The sequence below is a fragment of the Globicephala melas genome, chromosome 9 (genome assembly GCF_963455315.2).
Source record: "Globicephala melas chromosome 9, mGloMel1.2, whole genome shotgun sequence".
Lineage (NCBI taxonomy): Eukaryota > Metazoa > Chordata > Mammalia > Artiodactyla > Delphinidae > Globicephala > Globicephala melas.
The window spans coordinates 29,870,739-29,880,645 of NC_083322.1; the positions used below are offsets into that span (position 1 = coordinate 29,870,739).

A 9,907-nucleotide genomic window follows, 5' to 3' on the forward strand; every position below is an offset into this window, starting at 1 on the left:
CCATGTAGAATTTTACAGTCGGCTCTCTGCATCTGTGGTTCCACATCCACAGATTCAACCAACTGTGGATGTTGTAGTCCTACAGTACATATTTACTGAAAAAAAAAATCGGCATATAATTAGATCCATGCTGTTCAGACCTGTGTTGTTCAAGGGTGAACTGTATAGGAATATATCTTAATCATATCGAGTAAGGGAAGATGTTTTAATGAAAGATGTGAAAACTGCAAATCCTATAAGAAAAGATTAGTAAGATTCAATACATCAAAAATTAGAATGTTCACTCAAGAAAAAACATGAACAAGGAATAAGGATCAGACACTGTGAGAACACAATTTCCACAGACTCCCATTACCGTTTCTACACACCTACAGCATTTGCCCCGACTTCATGGCTCAAAGGGCGTTATTCTTATTCCTATGTAAAACCAAATTCTATACATCTGCACTAAATTTCATACTGCGATTTTTTTTAACACCTTTATTAGAGTATAATTGCTTTACAGTGGTGTGTTAGTTTCTGCTGTATAACAAAGTGAATCAGCTATACATATACATATATCCCCATATCTCCTCTCTCTCGCGTCTCCCTCCCACCCTCCCTATCCCACCCCACTAGGTGGTCACAGAGCACCGAGCTGATCTCCCTGTGCTATGCAGCTGCTTCCCACTAGCTATCTATTTTATATTTGGTAGTGTATATATGTCCATGCTACTCTCTCAATTCGTCCCAGCTTACCCTTCCCCCTCCCCGTGTCCTCAAGTCCATTCTCTACGTCTGCGTCTTTATTCCTGTCCTGCCCCTAGGTTCTTCAGAACCACGTTTTTTTCTTTAGATTCCATATATATGGAATCTTGCTTTTTTAATTGACACATTCAAATGCCTGCTCTCTACTAGGTACTTCTCATTAGCTTACAGATAGACTGTATTGCTCCCATTCTAAGTATGAAATGAAATATAAAGTTTCACTTAAACCCACTTTCCCTGCCTGCTATTTACCCATTGTTTCCCTCCCATTTTACAGTAAAAATAACTTGTCTACCCTCCTTTCCTCCACTCCAATTCTCACTTAAACCCAGTGCAATTAGGCTATTGCTCCACAGACACCGTGGTCATGGCGTCCACATTGTTAAATCAGTGGCACACTTGACTTGCAATTAGTATTTGTCACAGCTGCCCAAGCTCTTCTCTTTGACTCACCTTCTTCCATTTTTCCTGACTTTCCTCATACCTCACTTTTCACCCCTTTTACAGCTTCCTTTGCTGTCTCTTCCCTCCTTTCTTTCCTTTCAGTGTTAAAGTGGCCCAGAGCTCACTGCATGTTCTCCTATGTTCCCTTTGGGATCTCATTCATTCCCAGCGCTTTAAGTACTACTTCTGTGCCGGCAATTCTAAGATTTACATCTCCAACTCAGATTTTTCTCCTGAAATCCAGACTTGTATATATAATCGCCAACATCACATCAGAATAAATGTCTAATCAATGATCCTTTCAGCGATACCTTTAAAATATTTCCAGAGCCTGATTTTTTCTGACCACCTTCACTACTTCTCTCGTAGTCTAAAAGGCTACATTATCTCTCCTCTGATTTCTATAATATTTCCTAACTTGTCTTTCTGTTTTTACTTTGCCTCCTTCACAAGCTATTCTCAAGACAGTAGCCAAACAGATAACTAATAAGGACCTACTGTATGGCACAGGGAACTCTACTCTATACTCTATAATGACCTATATGGGAAAAGAAGCTAAAAAAGAGTGGATATATGTGTTTGTATCACTGATTCACTTTGCTGTACACCTGAAACTAACTCAACATTGTAAATCAGCTACACTCCAATAAAAATTACAAAAAAAAAAAAAGACAGTAGCCAGAGTCAAGTCATGTTTTAAAAAGCTAAGTGACTCCTCTCCTCAAAACCCTGCAGTAGCTCCCCATTTTACTTCAAGTTAATGCTAATGATCTTACACTTCCTGCAAGGCCCATATGCCCTCAGTCCACCACTTCAGACATCATGTTTTAAAATTATCTGCTTCATTCCTTTCCACTCAAGTGGCCGCTTTCCTCTCCCTCTAACACTCTGGGGATGTTCCTGCCTAAGAAATTTTGTTCCAAATGGGAAAATATATGACAAATAATTAATGTTTTTATTACACAAAAAGCATGTTCTACATTTTACATATAATTCATTATAAACTGAATAAAAAGCATCAAGCACAACGCTAAAATGGGCAAAGAATATGGACATATATGTCAGAAAGTATGAACTATAAACAAGCAATAAGCTTAAGTACGAGGGAACTGCTGAGGGCAGTGTCATTTTTACACTCTTGAGGGCTATTGCACATTTTGTATCAGAACATTAAATTATTATTAATGCTCTTTTAAACAAAAATTCATCAATTGATCTATGTTCAGGAAATAAAAAGCTATGGTTGTGAAGTTTTCACATATGCATTTTATCACACTATTATTTATTTTAATTAAACACTGGAGAGATGATAAACTATTAATTTTTAAATAAATAGTAATATATATTTAGTAGCCACTCAAAATAATATTTTGAGGAATATTTAATGATTCAGAACAGGAAATGAAAATGCAGCATGCATGTGTTTATGTATTTATATGTGTCTGTGAGTGTGTGTATGTGTGTGCACCAGAGTAAAGAAAAATGCCAGTGATTATCTTCTCCAAGTAGTGGTACTAGAGTTTATTTAAAATGTATTCTTTACCCTTTGCTATATTTTCCATGTCTTATAAGATAAATATTAGTGGATTTCAGAATTTTATAATCGATGTTTTATAAATTAATCTGTGTTGTTTCATGTTTTGTGGTGTCAGGGACATAGGGTATGGCTGGTTCTAGACTTGAGTTAAAACTGAAAGGAGGAAATTTAAACTAGAGAGGGTAAATAAAAAACATCCTTATCTAAGTCAGCAGATTTGTTTATTTTTAATCCTATGGAGATGTTATATAAAAAAGGTTTAGAACAATAGACTATTTTATTAATATTTATGTCCTATTATACTTACAAAGCATTTATATCTATTATCCAAGTTAATTTTCATAATGCTTTGTAGTAAATATTTGCATTATAACGTCTTACCCAAAGTCATGCACACATTTATTCATTTACAAATAGATTTTGAGTCCCTGATAAGTGCCGAATAAGTTTTATCTGCCGGAATGCAGGAGTGAAGAAGACAGATCTATTCTGTGTGTCAAGCAACTTCAGCGTTGACAGACCCTGGATTCAAGCCCATCTTCTTGACCATAGGCCCATACTCTTTCACTACATTAAGTGTTTTTTGGTGATTTAATTTGAAACTTTTTTTTTCCTTGCAGGTTTCTATTTGTCCTCTCACAAAGTAATTGATCTAAATCTCCACTTTGCAAATGAAATCCAGACTTTGTATACTTTGTAAATAATTCAATTAAAATCTAAATTATCTGGGTGAAATATTTCTCTTCTATGTATCAGTTTGCTGGTGGCCACCTGCTTACACTGTACTCAGAAAGCTGCCAAACAAATATATCCTTTGCATTTGCTAAGACGAAATAATTTCCAGGCCATGACCTTCCACATTATGTTTCATCCTGGCATTAATTTTAATGAAATAATAATGTACTTGGCACCAGAATATCATCTAACATCCAAGGATCTCCAAGTATGTAACAAACATTAATTCAGTAGCACAATGGCTCCGTAAGAGAAAACACCATTATCACAATCCTGGAATTGAATAGATTGTTGAACAGGGAAAATAATGATGGGGAACGCATTTTGAACTAATCAGAAGGGAGTAAGCTGCGAACTTGAATACTTTCATTACCTTACTCGAAGTAGAAGAGGGTGGGGATGAGCTGGGACCGCTCAGAAGAAACCCCAAATTCTGAGGTTGGGGTAAAACATCTCACCTCTTCACCTAGTTTAATATATGAATGCTCTGTGATAATAAATTTAAAAATATTTATGTTTGGTTGACAAGTTCCTTTACCTGAAAGCACTAGATTTAAAATCACAAAAAAGCCTCTAACTCAAACCTAGTCCATAAAAGAAAGATGTTTCTAACTGAGGTGACTAGATGGAAGTTTTGCATACACAAATCAACTAATAAAAAATCATTATGGCTCCTGAAAATGACTCAAAACTGTCTTCTGAAATGACTTACATTTGCTCATGATATATATTAAAATGTAATGTAAAGAACAAAGTTAACATTGCCATCGAAGGATGTCGTTATCTATAAATGAAAAATATCAAACAGGTTTTTTTCATTCCAGTAAAATGTTTTTGTGTTAAATGAGGCTATTAATTGCTGGATAAGGAGATCATTTTGATCATTTGGCATGGTAACATTTGATCCTTCAGTATCCCAAAGTTAGTGATGCTCTTTATTCCAAACAGAAAGGGCCAAAAAATTAATTTCAATATGTTATCTGCACCCAATAAATGTACTTATAAAAAAGATATCTCATTCTGTTTTTCACACAGCTTTGTTGTATTTAATTTTATCTAACTTTAATAATTGTTAAACTTTGTGCACTTCCACTGAGAAAGATTTCACACAGTTTGCTGATTTGCAATTGGCAGTACCTTTCAAAGGTAAAGCTGTGAAGAAATATCAGAAGTAAGGGACTAATGTTTTGCTCAGGAAATGTATTACATTTGCATTTCCTATAGCTCTTCTGCTTTGTAGAGGTATATGCTGTGTTTGTATGAAAGATGATTTTAGAACTACTTCTATCCTTTTAAGCATAAGTAGTTGAAAAATGGTGAATGAAGATGAGACTGGTCATTAAACTCTAGAATATGCAGAGAACGTCCTAGTGCATTTCAGCATTTGGATTATGTCATCCATAAAAATTAGTTTCTCAGTTATTTTGATTGCCGTTTCAAGAAATACTTGACAGCTGCACACTCTGTTAATATAAGAGTTCTTGGGAATGTGCATCTTTGCTTAGTTATAATGTAATAAAGTTAAGATCATTCTATTAAATAGTAATTAGTTTACAGGGAATTCTAAATGCTTATTATGAGTTAATCTAATCCTTTAAAAAGAGAACTGTTAATGTTTTAAGTGTCACACTTAAAAACAGAAAAGTAAATTGATTTTTGCTTAAAAGTGAAATTACTTAAAATACATCATATAACTGCTCTTTTTGAAATTTTTTTACCTGAAATTTTACTTTGCCTATATTTTTATTTCATCATTAATTTAGCTAAAACATTTGCACATATAAATCTATTATTTAAGAGACTATTACTTAGTACCCAGGAGTATGAGTTTTGTGGAAAGAATACTAGTAAAGAGGAATTAATATATTTTTTGTGTTTAAAATATTAATACTTAAAATTTATTAATCAGTAAGCTCTTATTAGGCATGTGGTAAATGCTTTCTAAGTATGTGCTTATTTAATCCTCAGAATTCTGTGATATAGGCACTGTACTACAGTTAACATTATATTTTATTATATTTATATATTATTATATTTACCCAAAGCTACAACAAGTAAGTGGCAGATTTGTGCTGTAAGCACAGTACTGGATTGTGTCTTACTAAGTAAATGGAGTCCATGAGGCATTTCAGTCACAAGAATAGATTAGGGACCATGGATAGTTCCACTCCCCTGCAGCCAATGGATTTGAAACTGAAAATATTACTCTGGTTTTCAATATTTGATATAGAAATCTTAGGTCTGGACTGTAAGACACAGGTGATAAGTGTCTGTACTGTAAAATGGCTGATAAATTTGGGGAATATAATATTGATATTTTATCTTAGTAATTATATTTTCCAATGTTATTTATACACTATTAATTAAGCCAAATATCTCTCTGTTCCTAGGTTCTCAGGAAGAAACATTTTCCGAATTTACAGTATAAAATCCACCCCCCCGCCATGATCAGCTATTTCTTTCATAAGCAGACCTGGATAAATTGATCACAATGGTGGCATGCTGTGGAATAATTATAATTGGTCATCTAGACTAAAAAATATAGCCAGAATGATATTCTACACAGTGTAGCCAGGCTACAGATGCTAAGTTTAAAGGAATGTTGCAGTTGACTTTAGGGTTATAATTACAATAGCCAAATTCTATGCAATACATATAAATGCTACAGGAAAACTCTAGAGCATTCAAAATAATATTAAATGCTTCCACAGAATAGTGCTACATACAATCATAAATAAACTAAGAGGCAATATTTTGACAATTGGCAAATTATGTCACCGGCCCATGTGTCAGCACAGTAGAACAGAGCCACTCTGCTGTGACCCGTGTCCAAAGCTGGCTCATTCTGCCTGCAACATAGTCTTTTAATTCTTACACACATCATCTCACACATGACATTTTCTGGTTGGTACTAAGAGTGGCTTTTCTTACATGCTGCCTAATTTTTTTTCCCTTTCATTTTTAAAAGATTCTTTGAATAATATTATATTTTGTAAGTAGTATCTACAGGTTTGATTCAAATAGAATGGATCAGCATTTATCAGGAAAAACCTAAATTGCACAAAGCAAAATGTTGCTTGGTGATACAATTTTCTTAATTTGAGATACTAAAGCTATGATTGGATATAATTAGTATTTTTCAACATTACTCCATTTGAGAATAAGAACATAGTCTTGATGAAATATCTCAGGCTTAAGTTTTAGTTTCTATAGGGTAGCTTTTAAAAATAATATAGTCATGGTATTGGTTTAAGCTTTGCAGTATATACAACCATTACTTGAGTGTAATCTAACAAAAATAGTATTGAATTTATAAGTCAGTAGAGTTCTTATTTCGATGGCCGATTGACTACACAATTTCAGAAATCATGTTCTGTTGCTGCTTCCCAAACTAAATAATATTTCTGTACAATTCTTCTGAAAATTAATAAGCAAATGAAAAAGGAGGAGTTGGAGAAGGAACAAAGTATGTATGATATAATCTATATAAAAGATATTATTTTCATTCCTTTTTACCACCAGTGAGGAACTAGGTACACAGAGAAGCTACATAACTCCCCCAAAGTCACACAGGCAATGGAACTGAGATCTGAACCTTCATGATCTGATTCTAGAATCTATGTTCTTAACTACTATGATACGTCACACCCTTCTGTAACTTTGGAAAATACTATCCTAACACCTTACCTTTATGGTTCTGTGAAATCTTTTGAACACACGAATCTACCGAACCAGAGATGGAATATTTGTTTTAAATTACTTTGTTTTGCTTATAGGGACGGACCTGCAATGTCCATTCACGTGCTTGTAATCCTTTATGGTGAAAACATACACTAGCGAGATAATCTACGGTGTGCTACAATCTTGACCACTCAGGTGCTTGGTCAACTGAAATAAACACAGGAAACACTTGATTTCAGAATGAAGTAGGATATCTTCAATTCTGAGCCCTAACAATTTTCTGGAATTAGTACAGGGACTCTAAGGTTAAAATAATTGCTTCAGTTATGTGAATGGTCTATGATAAGGGTTGACTGATATATGGTACGTATTGGAAGATACATAATAAAACATTTTTCACCCTATTTACTGGCACCTACAAATGCCAAGGGCTGTGCTCTGCCCTGGGTGGTGTAACGTGGATACTCCTCGTCCACAGGGAGTTTACAGTTTAATAGGGCGAGGCAAGCATTTAACAGATCAACAGACGTGCAGCATCTGTCTAAAAGGGGAAGTACAGATTGCTAAGGGAGTAACCCCAACTTGGGAGAGCTAATTCAGTCTAGGATGTTCTGGGAGTCAAGGGCACTGGGATCTGAAGAAAACAATTATCAGCTGAATAGATTTGTGAGTGTGGTAGAGGTAGAAAAAGGAGAGTGTTCCGAACATGTGGTATAATACTTCCAAGGACTGCAAAACAGAATACGGAAGGAAGATTCTTCAAAGTGCACACTACCACATGTAAGGTAGATAGCTAGTGGGAAGCAGCCGCATAGCACAGGGAGATCAGCTCGGTCCTTTGTGACCACCTAGAGGGATGGGATAGGGAGAGTGGGAGGGAGGGAGATGCAAGAGGGAAGAGATATGGGAACATATGTATATGTATAACTGATTCACTTTGTTATAAAGCAGAAACTAACACACCATTGTAAAGCAATTATACTCTAATAAAGATGTAAACAAAAAAAAGTGTGAGGATTCTTGAAAGATAATCCAGGAGTAGATGGTTAAGTGCTTGAAATCTAACTATGCTCAGTCAGAAACCTTGGTGCCTCGTACAGTACACCCTTCTGCAAAGGACGGAGAAGGTTTAGAAGCAGGCCTGAAGGCAGCCATGGCTGTAAGATGATGGAAGTCCTCTTGCCTGCTTTTACTCTGTCTTGGGCTCCTAATTGCCCAGAAGTCCCTTGTTTCTACTGTTTGGCAGCACCCTTTTTCACAAGAGGGGAAACCAGTCTGAGCTGTGACTGCACTTACAGCACAAGTGATTGAGTAATGGGCTACTCCTTTCCGCTGTCGCATCCTGCAGCCTCTCCCACTCCTGCGACCTTCCCTGTCTTCATGTCTTTACCTGGCATGATGTAGCACAGCTGATTGTTCAAGAGGAAACCAAACCGGTACCCTAGGGTCAGAAAATTTACCTTTCAAATACCGCTTTTGGCTTGTTCCAAGTACAGAATCAATCTACGTGTGCGTACACACACGTGTAAGAGCTAAAAGTCCTGTTGTATAGTATTCTAAAAAGAAGGAGAACAGATCATGTTTATGAGGAAACTAAATAGCCTCTCTTCAAGTATTTAGGATCCATGGACATAAAGAAAGCAAACTTGCATCCAGAAATTAGTCATGCGTATTGTTTTTTCTTGTTTTTGCTTTTCTGTGTTTCTCCTATTTTTCGCCTGGGCACACTACAAACACTACCATCCTGACCTTTACTGCAGCTAGATGTGGCTACAAAACTCAGTTACAATCAAAGTAATGGGAAGGGAGTGGTATGTGCCTACCTCTAGAACAGACCTTTAAAATCTGTGAGCACTCTTACATGTTCTAAACCCTCCTTCTTTTTTCGTTGTTGTTGCCGTTACCTAGAATAGAGAGGCCATGTGTTGAAGACTGAAGAGTTTCTATTAGTCTGGGACTCGAAATGAATGCAAAAATGCAAGAACCCCCATCCCAACACTACAACTGCTACAAATACACATCTTTTCTCACTGACTTGGAACATCAGTCTTCTACTATTAGATAAGAGAGAAATACACTGTCTTTTGCTTAAGTCTGTAACATGTTGTGTATATTTGTTACTGTAGCTTACCTTACCCTACCTGGCACAGAATCTCTAAATTCTCATTCTGTGTTTATGAAACATACTATATTACAGGTAAACACAACTTTGTAGCCTGTTAGTATGATTCACTTACTTCTTGATCAAATAAACTCATTTGATAAGATCAAAAATTAACCCATTGTATATTTTTTCTTTATAGCTAATAACATTTTACACATTACAAGCAAAACCTAAAAGTATTAGTAATACCATTATTAACCTCCAAAGAATGTTTCATTTTAATGGAGAGTTCTTTTTTTTTTTTTTTGCAGTATGCAGGCCTTTCACTGTTGTGGCCTCTCCCGTTGCAGAGCACAGGCTCCGGACGCACAGGCTCAGTGGCCATGGCTCACGGGCCCAGCCGCTCCGTGGCATATGGGATCTTCCCGAACCGGGGCACGAACCCGTGTCCCCTGCATCGGCAGGCGGACTCTCAACCACTGCGCCACCAAGGAAGCCCCTAATGGAGAGTTCTTTTAAAGTACCACGTCTTGATTGAAGTGCCCTAACATTCTTAGTCATGTAGTTCAAATATGTGAAAATCAAGTTCTTATAATACTTCTCCTTAACTTAAGATAATGAGTCAAAATGATAAAACCCTAATTTGGACCTGAAATTTT

The 9,907-nt window shown here is 35.9% G+C and overlaps 1 long non-coding RNA gene across 8 annotated transcripts in view; it reads left to right on the forward strand.

The window, feature by feature from the left end:
• The window catches only part of LOC115853879 (uncharacterized), a 135,396-nt gene extending 126,036 nt beyond the window's left edge, over positions 1–9,360 (forward strand). For 2 of the 8 annotated variants that reach the window (XR_011377717.1, XR_004039770.2), the window contains one exon: positions 5,854–9,355. This is a non-coding gene — a long non-coding RNA (uncharacterized lncRNA). The other 6 variants (XR_011377720.1, XR_011377721.1, XR_011377718.1 and 3 more) reach the window with 5 other exon arrangements.
• The last annotated feature ends 547 nt before the right edge of the window (positions 9,361–9,907 follow it).